Genomic DNA, 13,828 nt, shown 5'->3' with positions numbered 1-13,828 from the left:
TTGTGCAAAGGTCGGGGAAAAACGATTTCGAACGTCGAAACGAACTTTAGTATCGGTCGGTGGGAAACGTTTAATTGGAGGCTGAACCGATTTTAGCGCAATGTAACGTTTATTTCTCTGTTACTACCAAATGCAGCGAATATATAAAGTGTATATGCCAAAATATATATATCAAATATCAGCTTGTTTGTACAGCGCTTTGATGAACATGTACCGCATATAAATTAATTTTACTTGTTTGCATTCAACTATCAGTAACAACGAAACTCTTCTCACTATGCTAAACAATAGGACAATGTAATACTAAACTGGTTTTTTTGGGTAATTAATTATATTATGTGTGACACAGACATCGCAATGGGAGGTTATAACGGGAACAACAAGCTCATCCCGTGTGCCTAAGGACAACGATTACAATTACTTATGGGATGGCAGCGTGGGTATATTGTATATATATATAGATGTAAGTATATCAAACAGTATCAGCTAGTAGTGTGGAGCAAGCATGTTTTCGTTCCAGTACCAGTTTGAGGTTAGTAAGATTACAGACGCCTGCTAGTCAGGCTGAGCGCACTAAACTGGCAGGGCAGCCCAATCAAGTTATCACAGACGGCGGACCGAAACATTTTTCAAAAGAAAATTGCTTCTATCACAAATGCTTTAAAAGGCAGAAAAACTTTGGTTGGTCGTTTGGGTTTCGGGGGTTTCGCTCTCAAAACTGCAGTTTTTTTTTGTTCTCTGTGTGTATGTGGTTGAGGACCAAGGGATGAAACTGTCCGAGTTGCAATATTTTGGTTTTGTCAGCTTTCACATGATATAGAAACTGCAACAAATGTAGTAGCTTTGCAAGCGTTTGTTTGTTTATTTGTTTAGTACTTTTTTCCTCTCATCTAATTTCGGTTTTATTTTTTTGTTTTGCTTTCTCTTCGGTTTCCGATGACGGTTCAGTTACGTGTTAGTTAGTCCGTTTTTTTTTTGTTTCGCAAATTCGCAAAAGCTATTCGACTCACTTTGGAAATTTTGCTTCCGGAAAACACCCAGCTCAAATGAAATCTTTACAAAACGATGGTCAATCAACGGAAATCAAACAACGTCTTCAACTAAAGGATGAGCAACGCATGAATGTTATGAATTTCAGAAAAAGTATTTGCTGTGGTCTTCAGTTGGATACCGTTGATTTATACCTAAGATCAAGTTGATTCGTTTCGACCTTCGCTTTTGTTGCTTGCTTTGTTTACTTCCACCCTTTGCCACCCCTGGAAATACGGCCCTGTTTGCAGCCGCCATGTTTAATCATATGACTTGATTATGCTGTATTATACACATCGGAAAGTAGAATTGTGGTGTTTTACTACAAAATCTTCCGGTGCTCGTTATTTTATAAGCTTGTTCAGCACTGACTAGAATAGAAAAATGATTTTCAATAACGTAAAAGTTACATTTGATAACTTATCAGAAAACTACGGTTGATGACTTGTTTTTTCTCGTAACGTAATTGAAATCGTAACGTTCCAATCTTAATTAAAGTACAAAGCAACACTGTTATGGAGTGTAATAAGGAATTCATATATAACAAGCAAAAGATTGCCCATTTCTGAAGCAATTCGTCTTCTAGAGACACAGAAAGTCATAAACTGAACTGCTTTTTAAGCGTAACAAACGCTCATCGAACAACTAATACACGGTAAATTATAAATGAGTCACTCCGTTATAGAATGGTAAAACAATTTCATAAGCCGTTTCAAACAAGCCGTCTGTTAAATAAGAATAAAATTTTGTAAAAAATCAGACAAAAGTTTCGCGGTGAAAAATTGATCAGTACCAATTTAGTTAGAGTAATCGCTTGGTCTTATTATGGCCAAGAAGATATCTGCCAAAGAAGATGTATTTTCTCATTATTATAAATCACATATCTTTTTCGAATGAATTTTTTTATTTCATATCTGTAATATTATTAATTACACGCGGTATAGACGAGCTATGATAAAATTTAAAACAAATTGTTAAATGAAAATGAGATATGAGTAAAAGTGTAAGGCACAAAAGACATATTTGATTTATTTATATGCAAAATAAAAATATTTGCAAAGAAAGTAATCATTTTACTTTGCGTAAAACGGAGCTGGAACATGATTGACCCGTTTCCATTGGTACTTTGAAACTAACCATTGGCAACTAGTTCATTCTAACATTCATCCCAATACGTACAGCCGGCATTCATTTGCAAGTATCGTAGCACTTTCTGCAAATCTTGTTTATTTAATAACAATATCGCTAGTAGCAACCTAATTATTTATAATATCCACCACACCTACTACGATGCGTTATACTGTAATTTATGCATTACAATACACGCTGCATGGATTGAATTTGTTTGAGTTTATTTTAGAACTTTTGGGATGTTTATTATCTATTATCAATACCATTATTACCTTCATTAGAAAGTGGCGACAAAATGGATGGTAGAGCAAGTGTAACAATTGATCACAGAGTAAAGAGTCAGCCAAAATTGGTGAAGATAGCAGTTAACACGACGGTTGTTTACGTTTGTTTGTTGTTGTTTGTTGGTGCGATTCCACTAGCATGAGAGCTTGCCAACTGACAACACTAACCGCAGAATCAGTAAAGTACCTATTTTGAAGAAAATTTTTATAAATCTATTTTTCTTTATTTTTTATATCAGAGGCTTTTAGCCTCTTTTTTTTTCAATTTTCAAACAATTTGTTTCCATATCTTAATTATTATTATAGTATTCTTAACTCTTAATCTTTTAATGCAAAACAGAGAGAAATTGAAAATTTAATTTATTTTGTTTTCTGAAATGACCGCCACTCCATAAACATTAAAAATGTAAGCGCATGGTATCTAGTAAACAGGGTGTCGACTAAATTTTCATCACCAAATTCTCTATTTTTCTTTGATATTCTCTAGATTTTTGTATTTCTTCCCTGATTTTTAAAACCCCTTTTAAATGGTTTCGTAAAAAAATTCATTACAAACTGCAAATGTGAGATTAGAAATTGTAGGGCATTGAAATGTTCAATGAGTATAGTTTGTCCAAATTTAATTCTACAATAGTAGAATAGGTAGAACAAAATTAGTTTAAAAAATTCAGAGAATGTATATTTTGTGATTTGGGAGGATGAGAAACTACCGGAGGAATAGATGGAAGGAGTGGTTTGCCCCATTCCTCAAAAAGAGTGATCCAGATTTTAACCATCCGACAAAACTTGCAGATATGTCGAGAGTACAACGTGCCTACGCATTACACCTTTATTGATTTCAAAGCAACATACGATACAGTCGGTCGAAACCAGCTACGGCAGATAATGCACGAACACGATTTTCCGGATCAGAGCTACATTAGATTGAGTGATATGTTTCGTACGCATCTCGGGGACACTCTCGTGTTCCTTCGAAACGCTGCGAAGGATGCGACAAAGTGTCGGCTTATCCTGCATGCTGTTCACCATCGCTCTTCCATCGTTCACCATCGAACCCCAAATACATGAAAGGAAAAGGCTCAAAAGAATCAACTCGTGCCTCCCACAAACGGCAGCCGTTGACGGCAACAAACTAGAAGTGGTAGATGAGTTCGTGTATTTGGGATCGCTGCTGGTGACTGCGGACAACAACACTATTAAGGAGATCCAGTAGCGCATTCAAGCGGAAGATCGAACTTACTTTGCCGTTGGCAAAACGGTACGATCAAGCAGCATACGTAACTGTAGGAAGCGCACGATGTACAAAACCCTTCTTAGACCGCTAGTTCTTTATGGACTTGAAGCCGGGCCGTTACCCATGGAGGAAATACGGGCCCTTGCTGTGTTCGAGCGGATGTTACTGCGGACTATATTTGGCGGAGTAAGAACAAAGCGGAGAGTGGCGGAGACGTATCAATCACGGAGTACATCGTACATTTGGTGAAAGTCGGTAGACTACGGGGAGCCGGACACGTCGTAAGAATGCCGGACGAAAATGTGACGAAAACAGTTCTCTTCAACAAACCCGCCGGCATCAGGAAGGGGGGGGCTTAACGTGTCAGACGACTCGACCATGTCGAAAGTGATTACCCGTGATACGAACTGACGATGTTGAATATGGGGGAGGGGGGGGGGGGGGTTGAGGTCAAGTGTCGTACGGCCGCGGGATCTCGAATGAAGTACATGGTTAGCCGAGGGGAATGACACTTCATAATATTATCATATATTAATAAATTAGGCCCTATTAAGGCCCTATAAAAGTATACCTTTATAAGGCTTCAGGTTATATTATGGTGGGAACGGTAAATATATTAAGGTTGAAAAAATATTTCCAAGGGAAAAGTAATATATTTCCAACAGTGTCTTGCCTCTCGTGGTTAGCCTTGTTAAATGATCTAATAGATAAGTCCCCTTAGGATATACGCCCCTGACATTTACCTTTGTAAACCTTAGAAACGCTACTGGCTATATAAAGGCTATCCCTAAACTACGAACTAATTATTGGTTCTTTGTGACCTCCCAAAATTGTTTTCGTCGATACATTTTACCTGATGTGTTGTTTTTGGCCAATCCCCTGCAGTTCTCATGAATAATGATATTTAAGTGTATCGTTTCTAAACATGGCTAATATTTATTACTTTGATATTTAACTAAACTTTATGTTTTCGGCACAATGTCACTCCCCCCCCCAAAGTTTATGTACTTTTAGTAAAGTTAGGTTTCATTGTAACTAAACCATCTCTGTGGCAGTTGTTAACTAAACAATTTAGTATATATTAACGAGTTTTAAATTAACTAAATTTCAAATTATGTGTATAATGAGCTAAAGAACAAAAACGTATGCTTTTTTGGCCCAATCTCACCCCGGATGGCGGTAAATTTTGTATTTACGGTGTTACAATGCTGAGAGCTCATTAGTAGCTCAGTGAACGTTCACTTTTTCAAATTTTGCTCGGCTGAGACAAAAAGCAAAGCCATGATTAAACGTCCTGTTAAGAACTTGACCCTTCTTTATGGACAGACTTCGCAACCGGCTATTAGAGTGCAGAACAATTACGGGGCTAGTGCAACGATCCTACTAATTCTATAGCAGCACCTCCCAGTCAAGATTCGAACATACAACGGCTGGCTTGTTAGGCCAGCATCGTACCCCGCATGGATGAAAAATGGTATCAAATCATTATATAGTAAATTAAATTCAAAGACTCTAGAATGTTATTGTTTCCACTTAAAATTATCCAAGGAAAACTCTTCCGATTTCGAGGATTTTTTAACAAAAGTAATTGTAGCCTTACATTTTTCGGCTGAACGAAAGCGTTTATTAGGCCTAAAAAAGTTTAATAAGTTTCTTTTACGGAATAAGAGTAGTAAAGAAGCAACTAAAGTACACCTTATTGATGATTTCGTAGTCAATCGTACACCTCATACATTCGTGCATTTTTTCCCAAAATCAAGAAAATCTTCTGGACATGGGCGTTAATTGTGCAATTAGCCCGAAACCGAATGCCGAACAGGCTATAATTTACATTGAATCAGGTATCAGCAGTTGCAAATTACCCCCCGCACAAATTAATGACATGTGGAAATTTTTTTCAGAAATTGTTAAAAAGCTCCCCCATTATGAGAGGTACAGGATACAGGTGGTGAATTACGTGAAAAGCCCGTGTTCTCTTTGAAAGCAGACAAGGGCAATAAAATTGTTATTATGGACAAAACGGGCTATGATGAATAGATGCTTAACAAAATTAATAACGGCCCATATCGGCAACTTAGAATCAGCCCCCTTGCAGATATGGTGAAACGTGTTGATAATGTAATGAAAGATTGCAAATCCTTCATAAGATATGCATGGAAAAACCTTCGACGTTCAAACCCTATTTTTCCCTATTTTACCAAAAATTCACAAACCTGGGAATAAGCTGAGGGAAATTAGCAAAATGGCTAGTGAAAGAATTCCAAGCCATGCCAAAGAAATTTCCGAGTCGATCGTTTGTGAGCACGGGAGATTTCGTAGAAAAATTAAGGTCCTTTGGACATATTGACACAGAGGAGAAAATGGTTTCATTCGACGTGGCAGCGCTGTTCCCAAGTGTACCAGTGAATGAAACCTTAAATGCATGGAAGAAAATTTCTTCACATTCAGGGGAAAAATTTTCAAACAAATTAAAGGGGCCCCAATGGGAAACGCCCTATCACCTTTCCCAAGTGAGCTTTTCCTGGTAAACATAGAGAATAAATTAAGTGAAAATAGTGTCCTTCCAAACCGCTGGTGGAGATATGCTGACGACATTTTTTGTATCTTCAAAGAAAAAATAATTTTTTAGATATTATCAATAATATCCACAATGACATTCACAGTTCACATTCTAAGTTGAACAGAATGGCAGACTCTCGTTCTTAGATGTTATTGGTGATAAGACAGTTTGGTAGTTTCGAATTTGAAGTGTTTAGGCAACCCACGAACACTGAAAGGGTAATACCTAGCACTTCCAATCATTCTTTTCAACATTAGATGATCTCTTTTCATCACATGGTCCATCGGATGGAATCGTTGCCCCTTAGTAGAGAAGCGAGACAGATTGAAATGGACTACATTTTCGAAGTTGCTAGGCTAAAATGGCTATAGTAGAAATACCATCCAAGCCACTGTCAACAAGAAAAGTAAGATCCATTAGAGGAAATCTTTTACCACGCTCACTCCGGCAACAAAAGATCTGAAAAGAGTAACTGTGGAATACGGTTTTAACGCACCACCTTCGTCCAAAATTAAAAAGATTTGGTTTAGATATTGTCTACACCAGTAAGAATAACCAAATCAAAAATAGATGGGGGTCTACTAAAGATAAAATTGAATGGTTAAACAGAGCAGGGGTTTACAAAATTGCTTGTAGCCACTGTAAAAAAGTTTACATTGGACAAACTAAACTTGGGAACTTGGGTATTCGTTTTAAAGAACACACGGCTGAAGTTGCCAAAGCTAACAAAGACACAGGAAATGGATACCTTTTCATTTTAAGTGTAAAGTAGCGGAACATATATTCGAGAATATTCATCCACCAACCCTTGAAAACATCCAAATTCTCCGCGCAATTAATGCACCGTGGAAGTTGGATGTTGCTGAGAGTCTGGAAATATATAAACAAGAATCTTCCTCGCTCCTTAACAATAACGGAGGAGACATGGCTCTTCAGATTAATTCTAAATCTAGCACGACATGGGACGGACAACCATAGAATCCGCCGATTCGTCTGGGTAAACTATTTTATTTTTTATTTTTCAATTTTGAATTGCGAGAATGACTCTTTGGGTACTATATACCGATGCTTCTTCACTCAGACCGTCAAAGCACTGAAGAAGGCTGTATGTAACAGTCGAAATACGTATCTGCGGAATGTTCACGTGAGTGGATGGTTAGCTTAGCTTTGTAGTGTAATTACAGTGTAGTGAAATTTTGTAATTATCCTTAATGTGAACATTGTGTAGTTTAATTTAGTAGCAGAATAAAATAGAAAACTTTCCTAATTTAACTCGTATTCGAGATTCTACTAAGACGCTCACCGTAATAACTTTTAATTAGTTTATTTTGTTCCATAAATGTCCGTGAAAGGACAAAATAATTATCAATGAGCGAAAACCTTCGTTAAATTACTAGGAAATATACTTAGAAAACTTGTATTCAAATTGGACGTAGATCGGTTCAGTCGTTCTTGAGAAAAGCGCATTCAAACTTTCGCTTTAACACGTCGTTATAAATTGCCATGTAACTTCGTAAATATTTAACGGACTGGCATAATATTTTCTGTGCGCATACTTGAATATATGTTCACTTCTTTGAACCTTTCAAACTTGTTGTCGAAACTGACCCTTGCGAAGATGAATTCAGCAACGTCAATGGCGACCTAAGGACGTCTATTTTCAAGACATTCCCTATGATTGCGGCTGTGACCGATAGCAGATAGCATAAAGAGTAATATGAGAGAAATTTGAGCATAAATTTACTGCATAATTTGATCTTCTACATCTATACTCCTTGCCACAATGGAACATAACGCAGAAAAAAATCTAATAAGAGAAGAACTTGAATTCTCACATTCACATTTCTAATGCATCGAAATGTTAGTTACTGTCCCTCTTCTCCGTCTCTTCTCTTCACTCTCCCCCTCTATAAACATAAACTATTCGTCTGTTCCACCGACAGTGCATTTATCGGCTTCGATTTTCGCTATTAACAAAGCTGACGAAGAGCGCAAAAATTTGTTAAATTGAATGTTTAACGCTTAGTATTGTTGTTAATTTAATGGATATAAATGGCGAGCAGTTTAAAAGTATGTGATTCATTTGTAAAGCAGAATTAAACCGTTCTTTTGCCTTAATGTTCATGAGCATATTGCTTTTAAAATATCATTGCCATAATGTGATTATGAATAAAAATCTACTGACAAAACGCTGCTCAAATAAATTTTGTATTATTTATTCAACTTGATCTACAGCTGGTATTGTGTTCATTTGCTTTTGTTTAACAGCATTTCTAGCAAAACCGAATGAACCAGAGTGAACGAATTCATGAACAACTAACTTTGTCCGTTTGGCATGAAAGTATTCATTTTGTAAGAAATAACAAGAAAATATTTATCAACTTTTACGTCTCCGACATCATAAATTATGGTAGGGTATGTTGCTGCTTCGTCGCAATTCCCGTCCTATCCAACACAAATTATTAAAAATATTAGCATTTTTATGACACACAATGCAAAACAAGTTATTCCCTAATATTTTAGTTTGTTGTCTATCATACGCGATCAATCAAAGTGAGCTGTAAAGTGCGACGAAGAAGAAAATGTCGACTAATCGTTTTAATTTCCGTCATTCATAAGATGAAAATAACTCACGCAAGGCATTGTCGTTATTCTACAAGGTGTAAGGTAAGTGTGTTTTAGTCAAATCAGCACAAGAACTTTTGGAGTATTCATTAAATCCATCCAACAACTGATGAAAATTAGAATGGCTTTACTTACTACGACGGGAATTAGAAATAAACCCTACTTCCAGTTACACTTTTGGCCCTATTCCCACTGCTTTTTGATAGATTTTTTGTGCAACTAGTCTTAAAAGAACCACATTAGATTTGTCTTTAATGGAAAATTATGGCTACATTTTTAGGGAGATATTCCGAATCGCAATGAGTTTATTTTATACGCCATGAAGTGAAGTAGGCCATTGGAGGGTATTTTCGGCATGCTTCTAATTACTGGGCCTACTCTATTTTCGTGTTACCTGTCGCCAAAGAACTAACTTATCACCACGAAACAAATGTACCCCTTATAGTACCCCTTAGAATGTGGAGAACAGAGGGTAAGCCCAAAATAGAAACAGGCCGAAAAACTAATGCCGCAACCCTACTGTCAAATAAGAGCAAAGTTCCTTTGAGCTTTCAGGTCTAGTTTTCCGTCTTGAGAGGCGATGACTTCTTTTTTGCAAAAAGATGGTTTCCGACTGTACAAGTTTTTACAAACTATTTTCGATCAGATGTTTAATGTTTATAGTAAACCATCGAGTATCTTAGTTTCTAAGTTCATGTTGATAGGAACATATAAAAATCAATTGACAGAAAATCAGATTTTACTGAATATTGAAATTGTTTTCAAATAGTTGAAAAAGTTAGACTGCTAAGTATAGGACCAGAAAAATTACATAAAAAAAATTGCGTCTCGTTTCTGAACGAGTTATTCCTTTCAAAATCCGACAAAAAAAGCTCGCAATTTTTCATAGAATCCAATTTTCCAGAATGTTCCAGATTTCCATCCAAATTCAGCTGAACTTTTTTTTGACAACCGAAAAAGTACATCAACTAGTTTTCACTTTTGATCAAAGCAGGTAGGTATAGCCAAGTAAAATGCAATGTTTTTTTTTTGTTTCGTCGGAAGCTTTTTCTAACCAAAAAGTTAGTGTTTTCTACCCGTACCCATGGAAGCGGAAACTATCATTCCTCAAGTCAATTGTCGATCGCACATAACCTTGCCGCTGCCGGTTTAACATTTGCTGTTGTTTTTAGTAAATCACAAACACATAGCACTTTACAAAATTCGCTAATCAAAACAATATGCTAGTTATATTGTACACGTGGATAAACTCTACATTCATCTAATGTTAGCAAATCATAAGAAGTAACTCTAAAACTTAGGCATGTCTGGTTTTTTTTTGTTGGTTTTATAGTATTCTGGATTATCGGCACTACTGATAGTTAATTGGTGGGGTGTAGGTTACTGGCAATAATAATAATATATATGTACGGGTATATATCAATTAACGAACACACACACAGTAGACAGTAATTCAGCGTTTCTTATACATAAGTTTTTTTTTTGTTGAAACATTTGTCCCATCCTCATGGAAGGGTTTAGCTATTTCCTAGCCGAGGACAAACTGTATGTTTACGACGGAACGGATTGGACACAATTTTAAGAAACTCAGCCTCTAGCATCTAGAATATTGATTGACTCGCACAGCCTACTATTATAGGGGGGCCTGCTCATATAAAGAAAAAAAAAACTAGCGCGTGGCATGCCAAGGCAGAGGCTACTTTTGTTAATTAATTGTTGGATGACGGATTTTCGCCACGAAATCCAGGGTTTCCCACAAGGAAAACAAAAAAAAACGGAACGGAACACTTATCTAGGTTCTGTACGGCTACGGATTAAATAGATATGATATAATATATGTGTGTGTGGGTGTACTAATACATAAAATATATGCAGTAATTGTTTAGTACTGTACTCTCCAACACGCGGAAGCATAACTCAAGTCATAAAACAAGACAGCGTAAACGTATATATGTTAGGTACAGCTACCTCCAGGGGGGGAAAACAGGGTTTTACAGTACGTCGCTAAGGTTATTGTTTTTTTTTGTTTGTTTGTTTGGAGTCCAATTTTCATTTTTGGTGGTTAGGTTGGTTCAGTAAAACATTCATTTTCGATCAAACTTTGTTCTTAGGTATAATTGTATCGCATGGTCGTTTGTTTACGTTTTTGGATGGATAACTACGTTTTTTTTTCTATTCAAAATCTTACAACGAACCGAAACAAAGGATATGATGTTTATTTACAAATGTGTTTTATTTCTACAGTGAGATGTTTTTGGAATAAAATCCTGATTCTAAGTTAGCGATCTACGATCTACGGAATATTTTTTCGAGTGAAAGAGAAACTACTGAACTCGGTTCATACTGGTTATATATTTATAAGTAAGTAGGAGGAAAAAGCGTTTTGTGGAGAAAAAAGCAGTTTTATTATACAACTCTAAAACAACACTATTTAGTTACTCGGTCTAACATATCAAATGAACAAACTGTGCAAAACCTTCTGTACACTGAAAAAAAACAATACAACTCGGGTGAAATTCCGACAAAACTAGACTAATGCCACTAAAGCTGTTTCTGGTTTTTCGAATTGTTGTACGAATATTAAACTCAACCGTTAAACTCAATACAACAAACGCAAGGGTGTAATTTGGTTTTGTTTAAAATTAAAACAACCAGGTGAGGACGACCCTCCCGGTTGGCTGCTTGGCGTGGAATAGGAAGCCAAATCATAGTTCGTAAAATAATGTACACACGAAAAACGAATTTATTTTTACGAGAAAGTTTTTGTGAACGCAAGCATATAATTCAGAAAGTGTCAATTATTCTACATCTAGTATTAGAAGCACAATCCACAGAGGAAACTAATATGTACGCTTGCAGCTCTACTTAACAGATCAAGGAAGAAAGGAAGAAATTCGACCAACGGAAACTGAGTTACTGTTTTTTTAGAACAAAAAGAAAAGAATTAATTGGGTTAATGATTTGTTTTTTTTTCGGTGCAAAATCCACTGATTTTTGCACCTCGAAAAAGAAATTTTTCGATCAAAGCAGTCTACAAAAATACAAGCGAATAGACAACTTATGTTTCGATCAATTTGATTTGTTTTGCTTTTGGTGATTGGTTCGGTTTGTGGTGGTGGTGTTTAGTAGAGAGTGGTAGCAATACTACGTAATTTGTAGTTTATAGTTTGAAAAGAAAGCATAAACAGAAGAGTTGTGCTACTCCGTGAAGACAATGAAGTTGATAAAATTCCAATCGAGATACGTAAGTTCCTCGAATATTCGAGGAAAAAAAGGCAAGTAATTTTTTTTAGCAATTAATTCAACTACTCTAACAAACCATAGAACGTTGGAAAAAATTCATAAGTAAAAACAATTTCATACTTAATAACCACTGCCAATATTGTTGAAAAAAAGGTTATTTTTTCATTTGACTACTACGTTTTCTAAATACTGAAACTGGCAAACCAAGAACGGAACGGAACGAAAAGTCTACGGTTTTAACTGTCTTCCATACTCGAACAGAATTGGAAAAATAGTGACAAAAAACGGTTGGTAACGCATATATAAAATGGCTGATATGTATACCAATTACGCTTGTTTTATGTGTCAGAAAAAGAGTGGAAATATTATTATTATTATCGGAGAGAAAAATAGAAAAAAAAGTATTATGGTAATTGTAACCGGCTAACCTTGATCTCAAGAATTTTATCACTTGGCAACCTTTCGGGTGCTGGTTGGTGGTGGTGGTGGTAGTTGGTTGGTGGTTGGTAGTGGTGGTGGTGGTGGTGGTTGTGGTGTTGGTGGGGAAATAGGAAGTCCGCTCATTGTACAAGAAAAAAAACTAGGATAAAAGATTCATTCTGCCATCTGAGGGAGACATTTTGTTTTTTTTTTTTGGTTTTCTAAGGTGAGTGCGTGATCATATGTTTGCTATTTCTCTCTCTCGCTCTGCCTCGAGATGAATCTCGAGCATCTCTTTTTTTTTTGGCTGTTGAGTTTATTGTTTGTTTTTTGTTTGTTACTGTTGTTTTTGATTTGGAGCGAAAACAATTTCAAAACTCAAAACAAAATAACCGAAAAAAAATAATCGTTTTTTTTTTCAAATTTATAAACAATCCACAGCAATTCGCTATAGTCATTTGCAATTAAATACAGTTGTACAGTTACATTGAAGCTATACAAAAAGCCAATACAGTCAAACAATATACAGCGGCACTTTAACTTGGGTAATGTAGATTTTAAAATATTTTCCTTATGAAAACGATACTTACGTGTAATGGTTTAATCGATTTTTATAGTTTGTTTTGAAGCAGTTACATGCATATAAAATATTTTTAGATATATTTTTTTGATGAAGACACAACCATTCACAGGCGTAAGCACAGCAGAGAAAAATTTGAGGAAAAAGAAAAAAATAACTTACGTCAATTAAATTATTTTTGGAAAATAAAGTAACGTCGGGCCTCAATGATGAAACTAAAGGTTACTTATCGTTCGATTGCTATTCAAATTGGTAAAGTTTTACAATGATGAATATATTTTCTCGCCTGTTTCTCGACTGTATGAATTGGAATGAATTTTCAGTTCATCGCACGGCACGTGCTTCAGCTCTCCCTTCTTTTACTTGTCCCGAATGAACGCCAAACGCCTACTTCATCTACCGATTTTCGTGGAAAGGAACGTTTCGTTAGAAACGGTTGCCATGCAATGAATTGAAAATTGAGGCGAAAAAACTACTTTGTTTACTTTTTTTTGTTTCAAAGATGTATGAATGAAGTCTTAACTATCGAAATATTGGATTACAAATCGTGAAATAAATCCTCACATAACCGTTATCTTAAATTCGTCTTGAAACTATGTAGTGGCATACTTCCAATCAACAGAACGTGTATGAAACTAATCAAAATCGAAAAGCCATTTTAGTTGGTTAGTTAGTTAGTTAGGTTGGTAGGTTGGTTGGTTGGTTAGTTGGTAAATCGAAAT

The 13,828-nt window shown here is 35.9% G+C and overlaps 1 protein-coding gene across 1 annotated transcript in view; it reads right to left on the bottom strand.

Moving 5' to 3' along the window:
• The window catches only part of LOC128744055 (synaptotagmin 1), a 78,194-nt gene that overhangs the window by 17,249 nt on the left and 47,117 nt on the right, over positions 1–13,828 (bottom strand). The window lies entirely within an intron of this gene.

Source organism: Sabethes cyaneus, chromosome 3, assembly GCF_943734655.1.
Source record: "Sabethes cyaneus chromosome 3, idSabCyanKW18_F2, whole genome shotgun sequence".
Classification (NCBI taxonomy): Eukaryota; Metazoa; Arthropoda; class Insecta; order Diptera; family Culicidae; genus Sabethes; species Sabethes cyaneus.
The sequence above is the reverse complement of the archived record's forward strand: the minus strand, read 5'-3'. Positions and strand labels throughout refer to the sequence as shown.